Here is a 21,801-nt window from a genome sequence, read left to right as displayed (position 1 = left end):
CATTCTTTATGGTGAAAATTCTGGAGGAAACAGTTGATATATTTGGCGCAAATCAAAACACCATTCTTTTTGGCACATTTTACACCATAATTCTGGCGGAACATGCTTAGTAAATGTCCCCCAGTATACGTTTCTTTGATGAATGCAAAAGTGTTGTAAAAAACCATAAATGATCCAGTACAAAAAGCATTGCATAGTAACGAGATCATTTCATGATATCTTTAGCATCGCGCTGACATATCCCAAGCGGTCTAGGATAGCAGGTTGTCCCTCATTTGCTGTTCTCTTAAGAATCTGAGTCTCAGTATGGAGGGCTTTCTACTCGGCTCAGCAGTTGACGCACATGTCATATGTGGCCTTGGGGCTATGATGAGGATGAAGTGCTGACATACACTTTCTCAGGGCATGCTTTGTAAATTCTGTGAAGGCAAGAAGACCTCAGTGGAAAAGAACATGCTGGTATGAAGCGTCTTGTTGTTCCAATGCTTCTGGATTGCTAAAACCAATAACCTACGAATGGGTGTGAACAGGTATACGTATCACCTTGATAATGGATTCGACTTACTGTCATATTTGCCATTTTTTTAAATAAAACACATAAAAAAATGTAGTTTTTCCCCCAGGATGCATGAAAAATATTGATGGAACCTAAAGATATTTTTCAGAGCAAAAGATATGGATCTTCCTTTGATCCTTAAAGAGGTTGTCAAGCATTAGAGAAAGGGTATGATTTTTTCTTAAAAAAATAGCGCCATTGTGGTCCACGAGCTGTGTCTGTTATTAAAGCTCTTCTTTATTAAAATGAATGGCACTGAGCTGTAGTGATGGACGAACATCGTCCGGGGCGGTTCGCAATCAAATGTTTGCGAACCGCGCCTTCGCGGCGGGCCCCATTGACTTTAATGGCAGGCGAACCTGAAATACCTTCAGGTCATATTTGCAGCCACCAAATACTTACTAGAAGTACACAAATTGTTCCACAACATGGACAGTGACATACTAGAGGGGGATCGTTGGCAAAAATTTTCCACAAAAAAGATGTATTTAATCAGGGGTCATTTTTATGCGTCTTAAAGGGAAACTGTCAAAAATGTGGCCTGCTGGAGCCTAGAAAATTTTTATTTTAGGCCACGGGAGTACAGGTCCCAAAAATGAGGCATTCACCTGACAGAAAAGAACTTGTGATGATGTGGCTGGAGGAACATTAGGCGGTCACTGGCTAAAAATTTTACTGTAGGCCAGTACAGGCCTGAGGCATCCATTAACATGTACGTCTTTTGTATACGTTAATCGAATGGGAAAAATGCCTAAGCTCTACTGATTGGGCTTCATTTATAAATCTGTATGTCATTCAATAATGACATCCAATATATTCATATCTTTTATGGGTTTGTAGCGTTATATCAATTTGTGTTCTATGGTACTTTTTTTTATTATGTGTTTATGTTACTGTAACAGCCACTCTTAAAGGGGTTGTCCGGTTTCAGGAGAAATACTGGGAAACTAGACAACACTTGGGATATGCCTGCAATAATGAATAGATGATAATTTACCTAGCAGATCCCGCATTGCTGCTCCGCTTCTCCCGATTGGACTTTGTTTACCAAGCTGCAGTGGTGACATCCCATCAACAACATGTGACTGCTGCAGCCAATCACTAGCCTTAGCGGTGCACCGGACAGCCTCTTTAAAAGTTTTTTTCTGTAATAATAATTTTTTTATCAAGTGCCCCCTGAAACAGAAAATTTATACTTACCTGCTCCACAAGCAACATGTCACCGCTGAAGCCAGTCATTGGCTGGAGCGATGCATGTAACCACCGTGCCCCTGGCCAGACGGATGTAAACAGCTCAATGATCGGATGATGGAGACAGCAGGGGCAGTGCGGAGGACTGGAGCAGAATGGATCAGGTAAATATGAATCTTCTGTTTCATGGGGCACGCTGTGGGCACTTGATAAAAAAAATCATTATTACTGGAAAACCCCTTTAATATCCGCTTCAGCTATTAATAAGTAATTATATTTTATATCTAGGTTAGGTACCTCATATATGCATAAAATTATGTCAATTGGTTGGCAGCTATGGATCTTCTCCAAGATACTTTAAATGACCAGAAAAGCTCTTGGCTGGAAGAAACCACTAGCTTCATCTGACGAACAATTAATGATGAAGTAAAGGTTCCGTAGAATCGAAACCTAATGAAAATGTCTACATCTAGCCATGCAAGATCCAGATATAAAGGACCATTAATCAGGCTGCGTCAATGCTATGTCGCTGGTCTTAATCCTGGAACTTATTGAATTGATCCCCATTCTCCACTCATTACACAGTACGCTGGTTCTCTATTGGAACAAAGCAGCGACTAAACCAAGTCCCTACTAATGTAACAATTTGAGATAAACCCAGAGCACATTCCAAGGGATTATCTGAATTTGTAACAGATTCAGTTCTCATTTGTCCCCAAGCACAACAGCTGTCCACCTAGTATGTGTCCAAGCAGAAGAAGGAAGGTCAACAGGGGACGCTGCGGGCAATAAGCACAGGGTTTGTAGTCCTTTTTCATGGGATATTCCCTGTTTATATAACTGCTAAGCTGTAATAACAGCAGCCTGTACTGTGATGTCAGAATGCCAATTATAAAATATTTCATTTGCCCTGGCATCTTCTGCCAGCAGGAAGCTAAACCTTGCCTCTTCCATAGAATCCTTTCATGATGTTGAGGGTGTTCATAGCTGAAAACTGATTTGGAATGGGATGTAAGAAGAAAGTGCTTAAGCAAGATGTTCACAAACTCTGCACGATGAAGCGATTCGTGCACCGAAGGACTACAAACATTCTGTACTTGAGTGGCCTGTACGTGGAAACGAGGAAGAACACACCGCCAGCCAGCAGCTAAGGGCTCATCATGTTTAATGATGTATTGAGCACTTTCCTGGTCTCCTGTGACGTTACATAAGTGCTGTCCCGGTTAACCCACTGTGTGCTGGTAAAAAATATCCAGCATCTGGGTAGTAGAGGAGCCTTATGTCTAGAGATGAAAAAAAATCTTTACACATCCCTATCTCCATTGATTGTTCAGGAGGCGAATAAGACCAATTTGCTGCTAATTGGGAACTGATTGATTTTTGTCCTTCTAGAGATCAGCACTAAACACAGTGAAGTACGGTAGAAATCATGGACAAACGCAAAGTGTATATAATTTAGAACGTAAGATGACTCAAAATGGAAAATTTTCATAGTATTTGCTTTATTGTTTCGTTTTTTGTTTCGTTTTTTTATTACGTAGTCATAGTGATACCGTGATACTTTGATTTTACTGTAGTCATATGGTTTGGGATTCAAATGCTGCTCTTTACTCATGAGGACTAAGGCTACTTTCACACTTGTGGCAGAGTGATCCGAAAAGCAGTTCCGGCAAAACGTATGCCAACTGATGGCATTTGTAAGACTGATCAGGAACCTGATCAGTCTGAAAAATACCTGATCAGTCTGAAAAATGCATTGAAATGCCGAATCTGTCTTTTCGGTGTCATCCGGAAAAACGGATCCGGCATTTATTTTTTTCACCTTTTTTTCGGTCTGCACATGCGCAGACCGGAAGAACCGATCCGGCATTCCGGTATTTTGAATGTCGGATCCAGCACTGATACATGCCTATGGAAAAAATGACGGATCCGGCATTCAGGCAAGTCTTCCGTTTTTTTGGGCTGGAGATAAAACCGTAGCATGCTGCGGTTTTATCTTTTGCCTGATCAGTCAAAACGACTCAACTGAAGAAATCCTGATGCATCCTGAACGGATTACTCTCCATTCAGAATACATGGGGATATGCCTGATCAGTTCTTTTCCGGTGTAGAGCGCCTAGGACGGAACTCTATGCCGAAAAAAAAAAATGCAAGTGGGAAAGTACCCTAAGGACTCCAGGGAATAAGGGGGGCACTAGTTGGGCATCAGTAGCGGTACAAAGGCAGAGCACACTGGTGAGTCCATCCTTCAGGTTTACCCACTACTGTAAAATTGGCTTTGTGCCACAAGTGAATACAGTTTATAGCGGTATATTACTAGAGCTGCTCTGTAAAGGGACCCATATACCTTCAATAGCTGTTTGCTGAATGCGCTTTCTTCCCGTCTCCCCCTATATATATGCATGCTTGGTTTGGCCAAACATGAATGTGTTGGCAATGGGGAAAAGTGAGTAAGCTGCTGCCATACACCCCAGGTAGCAGGTTATCCTCACTAATGACAAAAAGATTGAGAATTAAAATCTTTCCCCAAGCATTGAAAGGCCAAAAATCGATGGATCAACAGACTTTTATCTTATGTGCATGGGGTACTTACCCCTAATATAATGGTGCCCAGTGTCCACCTTTCAAGTTCCCTGATCACTTTATTCATCAGAACAGAGTATTCTGATTTATTTAAATGGGTGGTTTGTACATCAAGGGGTGTAGTGTATGTCCATGGTATGAATGATACCGAAACCCTGTGCTAATACTGTGCATCTGTGTCATGTGCAGCGGGCGCCTCCCCCCAGGACCCTTCAAGAGGAAAAAGTACTTGTTTTGTGACGCCAGTTGCAATGAAGCAACAAGGGCACAGGGCCCCTTTTAGTGATATGGTAGATGGTACCCAGGTGTAGTGCAGCCTATAATGTCCCTTAAGGTGTTGTGCACGTGTCACGGTGCTCCTACCTCGATACGCTGGAGCCTAGGCGTTGGCTCCGCAGCAATGAAAAGGGGGGTTGTTGATAAAGGGGATGATTAAATAAATTGAGTCCAGACCTTGTGATGAAGTTGATAACAGCTTTACTTTCAATAAACGCTTCTCCAAATGATTTACAGGCTTTGTCTTGGTTACCAGCAGGCGTTGGCATTAACTGTAGCAGGCAAACTCCTCTCTACTACATCTGTTGCTCTCTGCCTCTGCTGTGCTGACAGGATAGCTGTGGAACTCAGCTTCTTCTTTATGCTGTACTTCACTTTCTGTAGTCTGGTCTGTCTCTAGATTTGTGCAGGGAACTTTACTCCTGGTTGCTGAGGCTCTTTGCTGTGGCCTCCAGATCCAGTTGAGCTGAAGGTGCTCCAGCTGGCCTAAACAGGGCTTGTCCAACAGGGACGGGCTTCTGCTGCCTTTCCCTAGCAGGGGGTACTCCTGAACTAATTCTAACTAGAACTCCACCCACCCTGCAGCCACTCCCACCACACCACAGAGGGGGACGGGGGTTAGAATGGAATAGAAAGCTTCATTCTCTGTAAGATAGCTCTGCCATTAATGCTGCCATCTGCTGGTGAACCAGTCATATTACACTTGAACAGTTACACAACAAGAAATATGAATACACATTTTGCAGAACCTGGAAATAAATACATAGGATGACATTATGTTAACCATAGGAGACAGTAGCGGGGTGCAGAAGTGGTAATGCCACTCTGGGGCGTTACACAAGTAGCCATAATCATGAACATTATTACTAGGCAATGAATAGGGCATTTCAAATTAAATATTATCGCAACAAAAATATTGTTTGCTTTATTCTGTAGATTACATTCTCCTCTCTGGTAGCGCCCCCTGCTGTTTATCCTTCTCCTGCATTCAGTGGTGGGCCAGACACGCTCAGTAGCTTCTCTGTTTCCTTTCCCACAGAGGTGGCATAGTGATCTCATAGTGAGGCATCCCAGGCACCTTTCATTCATTCATCCCTGTCTCTATAGGGACCATAAGTTGATCAAAACAGACGCTTTCAATGAATGTTCATCGGTTGAAATTGAACTATATAAGTTATAGTGCAATGCTAATTATTGTGCTTTCTATTATATACATCTGGGAGGTTGTCATAAGCTAAAAAGTTCAAATCATACTGTGGAGCTAGATGAAAAATATTGCATTTTTTGTTACAGGCATTGTTCTCTAGTGCATTTATTTATAATGTAATACAAAGTTTTTGTTACACAAATTTTTTATATATATTTTTTTTTTGCTAAATTAATATTGCTATGGATGATTGATAACTGCAACAGTGACCTCTGCAGGACAATGAGTGCAGTACGTTTCCTAGACCATTGATAAAGTACGCTAATCAAACACCATTACAATGCTATGCTCTCAGAAACCAACAGTAAAATGCACTAAGAGGACTCCTCTTGGAGTCCTCTTTATTATGTACGTAAGCTCGGGAGTCCTCTCCATTATGTGCGTGAGCTCGGGAGTCCTCTCTATTATGTGCGTGAGCTCAGGAGTCCTCTCCATTATGTGCGTGAGCTCGGGAGTCCTCTCCATTATGTGCGTGAGCTCAGAAGTCCTCTCCATTATGTGCGTGAGCTCAGGAGTCCTCTCCATTATGTGCGTGAGCTCGGAAGTCCTCTCCATTATGTGCGTGAGCTCAAGAGTCCTCTCCATTATGTGCGTGAGCTCAGGAGTCCTCTCCATTATGTGCGTGAGCTCAGGAGTCCTCTCCATTATGTGCGTGAGCTCGGAAGTCCTCTCCATTATGTGCGTGAGCTCAGGAGTCCTCTCCATTATGTGCGTGAGCTCAGGAGTCCTCTCCATTATGTGCGTGAGCTCGGGAGTCCTCTCCATTATGTGCGTGAGCTCAGGAGTCCTCTCCATTATGTGCGTGAGCTCAGGAGTCCTCTCCCTTATGTGCGTGAGCTCGGAAGTCCTCTCCATTATGTGCGTGAGCTCAGGAGTCCTCTCCATTATGTGCGTGAGCTCAGGAGTCCTCTCCCTTATGTGCGTGAGCTCAGGGGTCCTCTCCATTATGTGCGTGAGCTCAGGAGTCCTCTCCATGCCTTTTACTGCTCGTTTGCAGAAGCACAGTGTTGGAATGCTAGTGAGTATGAAGATGAAAATTACATTATTGGAATCAGCATCACTTACACTATTCATTCCTTGCTCTAGTAAGTGGGATGGGCTGGAGCTGACTCCATTTAAGTGGGTACTTCCAATAGGGGACTTTATGGCACATCCACAGGATGCAGGACTCACCTTTGTTTGGTTCTTTCCATATCTCCCATAGCAGTGAATGGAGGCACCTTACTTTTCATTCTCCGCCAGTAGGCAGTGACTTGCAGCTGCCTCAACTGGCAAGTTGGGAGGACCACGTTCTCCACGTGGGTGAGAAATCCAGAGGTGGGACCTGCATCTATTCAGCATTTATGTCATCTTGTGTATGTGTTGGGAATACGTCACTTAATCTGTATGTAACATGACACGTTGGCCATTGACACAGCAGGGGATAACTACATGACCCTGTACTCTGAGCTGCATGTGTGGAATGTGATGGTGCTGAGTGCTGTCTGACCTTAGAACTTGAGGCCCCAAAACAAGGTCTGTAACAGGGCCCTCATCTTACCATGCGTCATTTATAATTCTGGTGTCTTCTCATATGACAGAGGGACCCATGACTCTCAGGCCCAAGTGTGTCCTCTGCACTCCCTATAACAATTCCCCTGACCCAGACGGTGGGTACCTTTTTTTAACACACCATCATAGTCTTTTCCATATTCCCTCATCATCATAAGATATATGACTAGAAAAAAGATTAGACTAAGCAGAAAAAGCAAAAGACTTTAATATTCAAAACAATAGCACATCAAATAGGCTCTCGTATTAAGTGGCCTAGTTACCAGTGATATCCTGTGTACAAGATTAAAGCAGCAAGAAGAAAAGGCTGTAGGAGAAAAGTAATCTCATCTCAATGCCATTTACTGAGGCGGATGTTTCAATGTATGGTGTGTAATATATTCAGGCCGTTAACTGTCTAGAGGACGGCCACCTCAACACCACTGTAGGGGCTATGTGCATTCTTCCCCGCTGTGCTGTACTCTAAGTATCCACATTATATTATTATGGTCATAATTCTGAGTTACAGTCTACAATGCAGAGTGGCTTGTTGATTGAGGAATATGACATGGCTAATGTACCACATCCCAATGCACCTGGCATAGATCACAAACACTTCTCTGTCTGAAAAAGTGGCAAAAATATTTCAAAATCTGTCACACTGAGTAAATGCTATGGGCCTTTTTTCCACAAAAATACTGAAATATTATAGGTGCTAGGAAAAGTGACAAAGGGCTTTATAAATATGCCACTTAAAGAGTAACTGTCATATTTTTATTTTATTTGCTAGTTTATTAGAGCTAGACATGTATACCTGAGTTAGTTCATCAATGATTGTCAAAAGATCTGTAATTACCTTATAATAACAGCTTTCCTTAATGTCCTCTGTCCCTTTCAACTGCTCCCTTAAAAGACAGTTGCTATGGCTTGTCTGTCTGTGTCTAAGGAGACAGGAAGACTGGTGGTCCTTCACACTGCATGCCTGTATTAGGCTTCAGAGTGAGGAGGCGTGTCTCTCAGTAATCCAATCTGATTGGCTGGCAGGGAGCTGCTGGCTACAGCAAGTGTGTATGGGAAGCGAGGGAAAGCAGTTTTGGCCTCAGAGAACTGGCAGAGGAGCCATCTTGAGAAGGTCCTCATATTGTAAATGTTTAAACAGCCGTAACTAAGGAAAAAACTCAAGGAAAACAGTGGTATGTGAAGAAACTAAAGATTGCTTTATGCATAATGCTGCTGCAGCAGTAACATATGCTAAAATAGATTTTTTTATGAAAACATGACAGTTATCCTTTAACATGAGCATCTCAATGCAACTATGCCAAGAAACGGGCATCATTACACTGATAGATATGCCCAGTTGTCTTAGCCTCCTTATCCTTTTGCCGGATCGGTATCTTAAAGCAATTCTTAGATAATGTAAAATTGCCCCCTTAATCAACAACCAATGGACATATCCATTACTGAGCTTCGCATTCTTGATTTTTGCACCAGTGTGCCAACATTTGTCTTTGTCTACATGGGGCACCAAGCAGTCATGAACCACCAGCTCTACCCAAGGTTAAACCACATGATGAAATGTATTGAATTGTTCTTCGTAGTACTGCAGCAAAATTCACAATCACTATGGCCGGCTTCCAACGCAGTTATTATCTGATGGCAAAATACAATTTGTCAAAATCTGTTACGTTTAACCAGGAGACAAATGTCCATCCCTTAATGAGTTTTGGGTTACAATTAAATTACTTAGTCTGTAATTGTTAAGAGGAAGCTTATCTAAAGTGTCCTGTATGCCTACAAAACCACCGGCTTTTATAATTGAAGCACTAATTCAAGAGGACGATGCCCTCAGCCAAGGCATAATGAAAAGAAATAAACCTCGGATTCCAAGACCACATATCATGAGCTGCGAGTCTCCGACACAAAACATAGGCTCAGTGGGGCAACTAGCCGGACCCCTAGAGTTTGGCTTTATCACATTTCGTTTTCTAGGAAAGGAATGCATTGCACCGAGGACCCTATGGCTAGTTCTATCACATCAAGATAAATAAGCACTTTGAACAGATGGCAGAATTTATTAAAGGCACAGACCAGATCTGTAGCAACAAGATCAGGTTGGGAAAACCTATTAAAAAGCATCAGTCTGCTGTCAGCAAGGAAACTATTTCTTGTGCCAAATTCATAGTTACAGCTAGGCTTCCCTTTACCCAGAGCAAATATTCAGCTTGTTGGCTTAGCCCTGGACAACACAGAGTGGCCCGTTGACATCCAGCACCTGGGCACAGGCCATACCAGCCCTTAAACTATAATATGCCAGAATGTATTACACATTTTTAGAGGGGCAGCCATGTTGTATGCCAAGGCAATATTAAAGGGGTTGTCTAAGATGATTATAATTGAAGGCCTCTCCTAAGGATAGGCCATCAACATCTGATTGGCAGGGGCTGACTTCTGACACCCCAATTGATCAGCTGTTTTTCAGTAACTAGAAATAAGTTCTGGATCTACACAGCTCTGTCCATTATATATGTGGTGTAGCTGAAGCTACTGCAGAACAGCTTGATTGTAAGGGGTGTGTGGGACCTACGCTGATCTAATATTGATGGCCTGTCCTAAGGATAGGCCATCAATATAAACATCCTGGAAAATTCCTTTAAGTTTAACAAAGAATGGCAATGGGCCATTTCAGGTATTTGTGGATACAAAGAACATGGAAGAGGAAATCTGCTGATTTGCATACAGGTAAATATATAGATATGGCTGACCCTCAAAATTGCATCCCAAACCTGGTATTGATCTAGTCAATTAGACCCCAATCCTGTATCAGAAGGTTGAAGAATTTCCCTTTTTTCATGGTTCATAGCACTGAAGGGTGGCATGACCTGTGGGCACTTCGAACAGTAAGAGTAGGTTCAGACGGTATAAATACATGTTGGAAAAATCCGATGTGTAGGTTCCACCAAATCGAAGGCTGACCCTTGAGTTTTTTGTAGCTTGCAATTAATGGGGCTAATCCATGGTCACTCCGCAACAGAGGGTTCCATGTTGAATCCATGCCAAGACAGAAAATGTCACTATTCCCCCCCTTGACGCGGCTTTAGAAACTGCATGCAGAAAAATACGAGTTTTATAAGCTCCGGCACAAATTTCGTAGCATAGAAAAAAGGCTGTGTGAACTTATTTTAAGGGGAGGTCCAGTAGTATGGGCTTTTTGGTGCTCACTTTTCAACAGAATGAAAAACATAACCTATCTTGTGGTTTACCGAGCCTGAAAGAACAGGAGATTTGGAGTCTCTGAGATATCCTGATAATGAGTCTAGAGAAGCTTTGCCTGCCAGTTCTACCTTTCGTTCCCAAATTGTCAAGCTTTGTATCTTTCCAGATTGGTAAATGTAGGTCATACAAAAGATTGCATACACAGTCATTTAACATGGTGTCACTTAGGGCTGAGTTTTCTATGCATCTTAGGAAAGTGAAGCATGTCATTACTGGTCAGGTATGCAACATGCCAAGGGATGATGAAACACTAGAGGCACCTCTGAGAACCTGGGATGGACGAGTTCATAGAAAGTTTTCCTTTCCATTTCACAGTAGTGCCTATGAGACAAACTCTTATTGCTCCGGCTACTGCGGGTTAGCCTGAAGTAAGATGGAAAAAGCGAAGTCAATGCAGAAAGCTTTTTTAGGAAGGTCATGTTAGAAAGGGTTATTGCCCCCACCATGTCACTTACTAAAACATTACTGAGTGCGCAGAATTTTAGGCTGTCAAAACAATTTATGATATGGTGATATGATATCATATGTACTAATTGTAGGCATGATAATTATATAGCAACAAACAATCAAAGCCGCACCAATTTAGACTTCACCAGACACAGCACATATCAGATTAAGTTGATACCTAATGACATGTAAACTGAGGAGCGGACCAAGGTGTAGATTTCACCATTACAGCTCATCACGTTACAATAATTTTAGTTCTGTGTGACAGTTGTGCATTGTTTATGCAGAACATAATCGTCTGTACATTCAGATGTATCAGGTAATTACAGACACTTTATAAATGTTTCATTTTATGTTAATGTTAAGATTTTATTACCCTTTAGAGTCTTAGGCTACTTTCACACTGGCATTTTGGCTTTCTGTCTGTGAGATCCGTTCAGGGCTCTCACAAGCGGTCCAAAACGGATCAGTTTTGCCCGAATACATTCTGAATGGAAAAGGATCCGCTCAGAATGCATCAGTTTGCCTCCTTCCATCTCCATTCCGCTTTGGAGGCGGACACCAAAACGCTGCTTACAGCGTTTTGGTGTCCGTCTGACGAAACTGAGCCAAACGGATCCGTTCTGACACACAATGTAAGTCAATGGGGACGGATCAGTTTTCTATGACACAATCTGGCGCAATAGAAAACGGATCCGTCCTCCATTGACTTTCAATGGTGTTCAAGACGGATCTGTTTTGGCTACGTTAAAGATAATACAAACGGATCAGTTTCTGAACGGATGCAGACGGTTGTATTATCTGAACGGATCCGTCTGTGCAGATCCATGACGGATACGCACCAAACGCGAGTGTGAAAGTAGCCTTACCCGTGTTCTGGTGAATCACAGGTCCTAGGCGCAGCTCATTCTGTTCCAATGAATTGGGCTGAGCTGCAATACCAGGCACAGCCGCTTTCCAATGGATGGCACTGGGCTTGTTGAGCTGCAAAAAGGCCCCAGCGCTCATAGGAACGCGGTGGCATCTTCAAACAGCTGATCAGCGGGGGCCCCGAATGTCAATCTGCCGATCTGATATTGATGACTACTGTTGAGCAAATCACTTAGATCGTAATTTTATGGAAAATTCGATTCGCCGCAAAACTGAATTTGCTTGTGCTTCTTAGTAGCGAATCAATTTTCCATGAAACAGTGTAAAAAACATGCGTTCATACATGATTGGGGCATCTGATAGCAATAATCGGGTGCAAAATAAAAAAATAAAAAAAATGAAATCATACTTACCTCATCCATTTGCTCCCGACAGGCTGGCCCCAGTCATCTTGATTGAAGATCTTGCACGAAATCCCGTCCCCGGTGACGTGCGAGATTTCGTGCTAGATCTTCAATCAAGATGGCGGCGGCCAGCCTGTCGTGAGCAAATGGATGAGGTAAGTATGATTTCATTTATTAATTTTTAAAATTTTGCACCCGATTATTGCTATCAGATGCTCCAATCATGTATGAACGCAGCATCTGAGGGGTACAATGATGCAATCGCCGCTCCCTGTCATTGCACCCACTACTTACAAAGTAATGCGCTTCATGATAAAGTAATTAGTCACAAAGCTAATTATTTTGTAAAATTCAGCAAAGAAGCCAAATCAAATTTTTGAATACTTCGCTCATCTCTATTGATGACCTTTCATAGAGATATTTAAAAGTCTACGTCATTTTAAAAATCTTCGTACTTTTTTTAGAACATTTTATTGTCACATTTGGATAATACCAGATCTTTCAGTCCTATCTGGACCTTTCTCAATGGTGCATCTATGAGAAAAATATACCGTACATAGATGCATAAATATATATATCAACCAGAATATGACATGTACACATAGAATAATTATACCATACTCACCTGGACACGTTGAATAAAATGTTCCAGAGTGCAAACACTTCTGTGTAGAGTCCTCCACAGGCACCCACCATGGGGTATGAGTGCAGGTCTCCTTTTCTCAGAAAAATATCTTAAGGATATGTCATCAATATAAATATTTTGGAAAGCCCCTTTAAGGCTAGGTTCACATCTGTGGTGAAGGTTCCAGCAGGAGCTTTTGATTGTAGCAACAACAACAACAACAACAACAACAAAAAAGGATGAAATACCATTGCACACAGTGGTATTTTGTCTGGTTTGTCATACCGGAAACCTGGCGGACCCCAGTATAGTGAATGTGATCTGTCAGGTGCCAGTGGCGTCTGGTATATGGCAGAGCTGGCAGTTCCGGAATTCTGTTCCTATGCTGATCATACACAGCTTTAGGCTAACAGCTATACCAACATACCCAATGAAATGTACTTTCCTCACACATCTGCCAATAGGGTACAGTCAGGATGCTACCGTACCATTAGACAGTCACCTGGTGCGTTTGGTTCACTTTTATGTAGTGTGTATAACCATCTAAAGAGGTGAGGGGCCTACTCAATGTAGATAGTGGAAGATGAAAGGGCTGATGAATGTGGACGTGAAGCAGGCAAAAGGCAGTGGAAAGTTGAACAGTCGGAGAATAGGTAAGAGAGAAAAAATACAGAAGAGCAAATAATCAGAACCTTTTCATCTCCTGAACTCACCTGCTCTTAGTAGAACGGGCCCCATTCCAAGTTTTTTTTTCTCTGTGACCTCATGGTGACTGCCTCAGTGCACAAAACCCTTTATTTATTTCACATTTCCACCCATTGGCTCTTGTCAGAACATGCAGATATTTGCAACACCATTCATTCTGAATGTGAACAGATTGCTAGTTGTACAAAGTAATTGTATTTTTCCTACCTATTGCAGCAGGGATATTCAACTTTCCATAAAGGAACCTCAATACCATAAAGCCAATATTTTTTTTTGGAGTATTGGATTGTGGTGATTAATATCCCCTTGGTGGCCCTATTTCAACTTTTCACTGTGTATTCAATTACCCCTTAATTGCACAGTTTTGTTCCCTGTACTGCCTACTTTTACCTGTGCTTAAAATAGGGTTGCTAGGCATGGTCCGTCTATCTGTTGAAGGACGGGGGACGCTGCGTGCAGGGTCAGATTACTGACAGCCAGGGACTGTAAGTAAATGATTAAAGCCAGGTCCTCCCCAGCAGCTGATAACAGTGCCTGGGCTGTGTGCACTTCTCCCTGTCCCTGCGCTTGGCAGACGCTCCCTCAGTCGGCAGAGCTGGAGAATGCAGAGTGGAAGCAGCGCACAACAGGGAAGGGAGATCTGCCATCTGCTCAGTGTATAAATGAAAGCAACATGTGGTAAGAGGACCCCTCTGTGCTGCAGGATATTAACCCTTTAGGGGGAGGGCTCTGGTTACTGACACTTTTGGGGGGCTATTGTTACTGGCTAGTGAGGGCAGGCGGGATTAGCCTCATGGTGAGGGCAGTGGCGGCCATCTTAACTGAATAGTGAGATTGTAGTTTTATGCAGACTGGTTGCTAAGGGCTGAATCTTATTAAATATGGGGTAAGTCAGTCTAATAGTAACTGATTCTGGAATATCATGTTATTAGTAACTACAAATTGAAATTAGGGTCTAAATGTGACAGTTATCCTTTAAGAATGTAGGAAATCTCTAGTTGCTCACCAGAAGCCTGAATTTGATTAGACCACTTCTTAGTAGCACATGTCACTGCTGATGTGGTATCTCCTGCTTTTCCCTCCCTTGTCCAGATCACAAGTCATGGTATTATCAAGTCTTGGGTGGCACTGAAAAGGTCAGTGGTTTTCAGAGGCGGGGGCAGCCACCAGCTGGAAAGACCTTGACTTCTGACTCTAATTTTTCCAAACCACAGCAGATCTTCCAGTTTTTTATTTAATCGAACCCCTTGATGTGTGTGGCCATTTTTTTTATTACTGCCAGACAGGCCTTGTCAGAGTGAAATTATTAACTAATACCTGTGGAGATGATGACAGCAGCATTGTCTAAAGATGCTGTGACTTTAGTGAAAGATAGTGCCAAAGGATTGACTTACCTTTCTAAATGTGTGCTTTATGGCCTCATGTATACATCATCCATGAAATTGACATGGAAGAACACGATCTAAGCAACCAAGTACAGACAAAACAATGCAAAAAGATAAAACGCTCCATTTTTATCACCAGCACCACTGGTGCTCAGGTAGGACAGAAGCCAAGTCTAAAAGGCATATTTTATAATATGGAAGTATATTCTGGTTAAAAATACTTATAACAATGTTAAAGGCAGTATCCGGGAGCTTGATATTGATGGCCTATCCTCAAAATAGTTCATCAATATCTGATCGATGGGGTTCCGACTCCAGGAGGACGCAGCACTGACCAGAGCACTGCAGCCTTCTCAAACAGCTGATCAGCAGTGGTGCTGGGAGTCGGAACCCCACCAATCACATACTGATGATCTATCCTGAGGATAAGTCATCAGTATTGAACTGCCAGAAAATCAGTTTCACACAAAGCAGTCAAGGTTGCTGTTTAAAGGGGTTTTCTGGGATTTTAATATTGATGACCTGGCACCCCTGCCGATCAGCTGTTTGAAGAGAAGGCCAGCACTGTCTTTCCTTCATTGTTTACCTGCTCGCCATCGGTATCGCAGCGGTGAGCAGGTGTAATTACAAGCTGTCCCATCCACATCATGGGACGGCTCTGTAGTATACACTTGAACAGGAAGGAGCCGTCCCATAGAAGTGAATGGGACATCTTGTAATTACACCTGCCCACCGCTGCAATGTCGACAGCGAGCAGCTAAACTATGAAGCTCTTCAGCCAGCTGATTGGCGGGGTGCCAGGTGTCAGACCCCTGCCAATCTGATAGGTCATCAATATTAAAATCCTGGAAAACCCCTTTAATCCAAAACAATACTTGACCTGAATCTGAACAGAAGCTTCTAAAAAGGAAGGAAGATCATATTTTATTTTTCTATGTACAAGGCAAAAATAATCAGACCAGACAACGTCAGCAGTGTGAAGTGGCACTGTGAGGAAAGCAGTCGGGGGCATGGTCCATCACATCTGCCCATACCGCTACAAGATGACAAAGTGACTGTCGGAGAAGACAGCTATGGTCCACTGAGCCTGTCCCTTTCCTTAGAAGTGATGACATTAGGGTTTACTGCAGTGACAACTTGTAAATGTAGTCATTTTAAATAAGATTTATAAGGTGAGGACATACTTCATTTTTACAAGAGTCAACAGTTTTATCATCGGAAACATATAAACTCTACTATCTAAACAGACTATACCCTTTAAGCACCACATAGGGACCATTGGCTGCTCTGTGTAACTAGCAGTAATGCAACTTGACACACAAAAGCATCTGGGAATGCCTGTGAATTTATTGGCAAAGCAACATAAAGTCAGGCTAATCAAAATAACTTGCCGTGTAGCCTATTCTACACCGTTTGTTATCACATGGTGAAAGGATAAACGATTATGGAGCCAGACTGGATATACTGTATCCGGTCCTCACCCATGGCCACATACGTCACTGTCACTTTGACATTACTAATGCTATGTTGGTTTTAATGAGCTTGAAAGGAGTTGGATGCAGTCCTAGGAGACCCCAGAGTGTCATCCACAACTTGTCAGGGCAAGTGGGGCACTTTTGATTTATGTTGAATTTATTCAGGCCCAAATTGAATCAGCCGACCGAATGGGATCCAAATAGAATTTTGCAAAATTTGCTCATCACTAGTTGGGTCTAGTCCTATTTGACAAATTGAATTTAAGGACGCTAAAAACAAAACAAAAAAAAATGTATTGTAGTAAACTGCTTTTAAAACACTGGGTAGAAGACACTTCAGTCACTATAGTATTAATTCCTTAAAATATTACAATATTGTGGGCAAGGACAAATACTACTATCATACAAATAATGTGCAGAGCAAGTATCTCTCATTAGCTGGCAATGTATCTCCTAGTATTGTCCTTGTCCTATCAATATCATTAGTGAGGGTCTCGGTGGGGAACCAGTGTATATACCACACCAACACTGCTCTGATATTCAGTGTATTGCCAAAGTTCCTCTTAACCTATTTAACAATGTATCCCTCACTACTGAATTGTACAAAACATTGTTGCAATCTGTCAATTATTAACTCATTCCCAAATAACTGGCTGGGGTCAAATATAGGCTCAACACGGTTCTGGTTTGAAACAAAACCCTCATCAGGAGCCCTTTGATTCCTAAAGTTCTAGCCTACTTCAACAGACAGACAGACAGACATGTATGAGCGCACGCGACCTCTTCATGCGGTGGCGCTTCTGGCTCTATAGCCGCCGCCACATGAAGTGTCTTCTACCCAGTGTTTTAAAAGCAGTTTATTGCAATAACGTTTTTTATTTTGTTTTTAGAGTCCTTAAATTCAAATTGTGAGCTATACATATAGCTCTGGTCTGGTGCTGAAGAATCTCTTCTGATTGGCAGGGGTACATCCATATGTACAGATCTTCTCTGGCTGATTTCCCTTCAGGGGATTTTCCTGCTTTTAGGATACGGCTACACAACGGCAATTGTCGTACGACAATAAGTCCTGCGACAATAAGGTACAACTGCACTGTGACATGTGTCGCACAACATTTTTTGTAATGATGTCACACTGCAACATGCTAAAACTGTGACACCACAGTCGCACAAAAATCCAACTTGAATGTTGTGTCGCAGTCGCCGCATGTCCCATGTCACAGTGCGATACCATAGACTGTCATAATAAAAAAACGGTACGGGTCGGAGATGCGGCCATAGTATGGCAAACATGCCGAGAGGAGGCCGGACAAAAAACGCAGTGTGTAAATTCGGATTTCAATTTTAGAACTTGAAAACCATTTTAAAACTTGGATCCGAAGTCAGCTTCAGTACCGAGGTACCAGCCAGAGCTGACTTCAGATTCCTCTTTTAAAATGGTTTTCAAGTTTATAAATCGAATGCCGAAGTTTATTCACCAAAGTCTCACAAGACTTCGTGATAATAACGAATTTCACCTCGCCGAAGCCCACACATTGTAATGCTGTACGGAGACGCTCTCCGTACAGCATTAAAATTAAGATCATCATCGCCTCGTGTAAAGGTACCTTAAGACTATAAAACTGACAACTCCTGTGGGAAATGTAATGGTGGGGATGTTAGTTGTCACACACCTTTCCTAGAAATAGACATCACCTAAGAAACATTTGTATCAGCATTTGGTTCAATATAAAAGTAAAACGCGAGTTCTATTAAATGGAGACTGTCACAAGGGCAGATTACACAACCCAACAAATCTGAAAAAAAGTAAGACGTCTGCTCAGAAAATCAGGGCACAAAATTGATTTAGAAGGATTTATCAGATATTTAATGGTTGCAACCGCAGTGAAAGTGGGACATGAAAAATTAGCAACTCAGATGATCATAGTCAGAAACAGAGAAGAGCCGTTCATGCATAGAAAGTGATGAGAGGGAAGCTACTAATTGCACATTAAATAAATAAGATCTGTCGGAGATGGTCGGTCAGATGTTGCCGGTAAGTCAGACAGATAGAGGTAGGGCTCGAGCCGCTCGACATATCATGGTATGAGAGGATGACGATGCTTTTGTATATGCAGTACAATAGTGTCCTGCTCTCAGGGGAGATGGTGTATTAGGGTGACGTGACTCCAGCTAGAAGTGACTACATGTATGGACTGGACTGTCAGAGGAGTTAAATTTTCAGGTACAAAGTGATTAAATAATGAAGGTGGCCGACACAAAGACACAGACACACTGCTGCATCCAAGGAGATCTGAGAGACCACCCCAAAAATCTTTATTATTCTACCTTTATGATAATGGGAGTAACTGGGTGTTTCAGGGCAGTTACAATACTTAATAATCAAAGGTAGCACATTACATAATTGCACGTGATAACATATTGGCAATATCTTGTAGTCTGAAAACTGGGTAAAAGTTCATTTGGACAAGAATCTAGGTAAAAAGTCAATTCTCAAGAACTAAATTCTATTTGGACACGTATACCGACCATCTGGGTCCATTATGTAGAAAAACATTTCCTAGAATCTCTTAGAAGGAAATTATTTGGTGGTTTATGTTTTTTAAGTAGTGAAATTCACTTAAATATGAATGATGATATTTGACAGTTTTCTGATAATGTAATGGCTTGAGAGCCTGTATGGCAGTGTTAAGGGGGTATTCCAGTGATAGCAACGTATCACCTATCCATAGGATAGAGGATAACTATTATATCAGTGGGGGTCCTAATGTGGGGGCTCCCACCATCACAAGAACAGAGACCCCATACCCCCTGGGACCACTTGAAATGAAGGGAGTGACAGGTTGAGCATGCGTACTACCGCTCTGCCACTCCATTAATCTCTATGGGAGTTCGGGAGTTAACCAAGTACAGCGCTCAGCTATTTCCAGAGGTAAACGGAAAGGCAGAAGCTGCAGTGCGCATTTTCAACCTGCCACTCTTTTCATTTCAGGGTTCCCCCCCCCCCCCCCCCGCGGTATAGCATCCCCTTTGGGGGGGGACTAGCGATAGAAGCCCCACCAATCTAATAGTTATCCCATATCCTATGGATATAACATAACTTGCTATTGCTGGACTACCACTTTAAGTTATGTAAAATAGGATAAATGGTTTTTGTATTATTTTCATGGTGTTTGTTATGAGGACAGATTAACTGTTAATATTAACAAAACCTGAACCACTGAGCCTTACAGAATAAAAGGGTCCATTTATTTGCTAATAATTAGGCATCTGAGGGCAAAGGAAATAAAGTGCACCTATATGTTTCTAACATAGGGACAGAAGCAGACCCATACAGTACCTAGCTATTGATGCTTGGAGGTTTTATAACTCGCAGTCTCCCTCTAGTGTTCACTTACAGTATTACACTGGTGGCACTATAACTGCATTATTTTCATATACCCTGCCTGTCTTATTATAACTGGGCCATATCTTTTACGTCTCATGGTTCATTTTTGTTCATTTTTTCCTGTTTATTGACTTTTTTAATGCTGACATTGGCAACCCATTAAATCATTATTTTATTATGATACATTCTATGCAATTTCTCATCATTACTTACATATCAGGACGTTTCACGTTTGGAGCATGTAGTAATAAAGCCCTGTGTAGAGCAGAGCGCGTCTCTCTAGCTTGTCCCTGCACCTGGTGTGAGGGGGTGTATGATGTGTATATACTGCTCCTCATGAAGTGTGTTGTCTGATGCTGCATGCTTATTACCAGTGACTCACCTATCATTGAAAAGGAAAGTACTGTTTAGGGACTCTGTGATCACTGTTTAATGAACAGGCCTGTGATATTTAACACATTTCTAATCACAGTGCACTAGGAATGATGTAGTGATGACAAATTCAGCCCTGCTACATCCGTATATCAGTCATATGCATTTCTGCTCATGGATATTTCTTCTTTAAGGGGCATCAATATATTGTTAATTCTTGTTAAGGCATTGCCAAGCCATAAATGAAATATCATGTCAAAAATTTAAAGAGGACCGGTCAACTCTCCTGACGTGTCCCTTTTAGTAACTATTTGCATTCCCCATGTAATAACAATTCTGGAGCATCTATTCTTATGAATTACTCCTGCTGTTCCCCATTTATTCCTACTAGAAATTGAATGAATCAGCAGTCTACAATGAAGGCCCAGCTTGGGATGGGGGAAGGGGGGGTGTCCCTGTACAATCTGACACTGGCAGCACTGTGATTGGACTGTGTCTGAGCAGACTGTGCAGGGACACATTGCCAACTGGTAACACCCAGCTGGACCTTTATTGTAGAATGTAGGCATTTCACTCATATAAGAGCTGAGCTTCAGCACCCCGACACACAGTGGAGAGAAACTTGTGCTTATGGCTCTATCCTCTGTATAGTTTCTGGCACTGGCGGCTAAACAAATGAAACTGATTATGGGGGTGCAGGGTGTTGGATCCCCTACCAATCGGATAACTGATGATCTATTCTGAGGATAGGCCATCAATATCTAAGTATTGGAAAAACCTGAGTGAGGCCTCATGCACACGACCGTATTTTGTTTCCATGTCCATTCCGTTTTTTTTGCGGATAGGGTGCGGACCCATTCATTTTAATGGGTCTGCAAAAAACGCGGACAGCACACCGTGTGCTGTCCGCATCAGTATGTCCGTTCCGTTGCTCCGCAAAAAAAATATTGCATGTCCTATTTTTTTCTAGTTTGCGGACAAGGATAGGCATTATTACAATGGATCCGCAAAAAAAACGGATCCGCAAAAAAAAACGGATGCCATACGGAAAGTAATCCGTTTTTTTTGCGGATCCACAATTTGCGGACCGCAAAACACATACGGTCGTGTGCATGTAGCCTAAGGCTTCTTTCTCCCACTGTCTCAGAATCAGCCGGGCAAAAACCACTGCATGCAGCGTTATTTGCCCAGTCGGTAATCGGCATATATTCCGGGTAGCATCCAGATCTCTGCCGGACCCCATTATAGTCAATGGGGTCCAGCTGGAAGGCGATAGTATAGTTCTCTATTGGAACAGCCTCATGGATTTCCCTGCCGCAAGTCATTTTAAAAAAGTTGAATTCTCAGCATCTCCAACCAGCTCGAAGCAACACTCTGGGCAAAACTCATATAGTGGTCTATGTCTGATCCAGGGCCCAAGGAGGGGAAGGTGTGTGACACAAGATGTCTTTCCGATGCCATGCACCACCTCCTCAAATTTTGCACCAGGCATAACACAATAATATGATTTTGCT

At 42.3% G+C, this 21,801-nt stretch overlaps 1 protein-coding gene across 1 annotated transcript in view; it reads left to right on the top strand.

The window, feature by feature from the left end:
• Window positions 1–21,801, top strand: part of ZNF385A (zinc finger protein 385A) — a 233,078-nt gene that overhangs the window by 95,761 nt on the left and 115,516 nt on the right. The window lies entirely within an intron of this gene.

This window comes from Bufo bufo, chromosome 3, assembly GCF_905171765.1.
Source record: "Bufo bufo chromosome 3, aBufBuf1.1, whole genome shotgun sequence".
In the NCBI taxonomy this organism is placed as follows: domain Eukaryota; kingdom Metazoa; phylum Chordata; class Amphibia; order Anura; family Bufonidae; genus Bufo; species Bufo bufo.
This window is presented reverse-complemented; position numbering and strand designations above follow the sequence as displayed.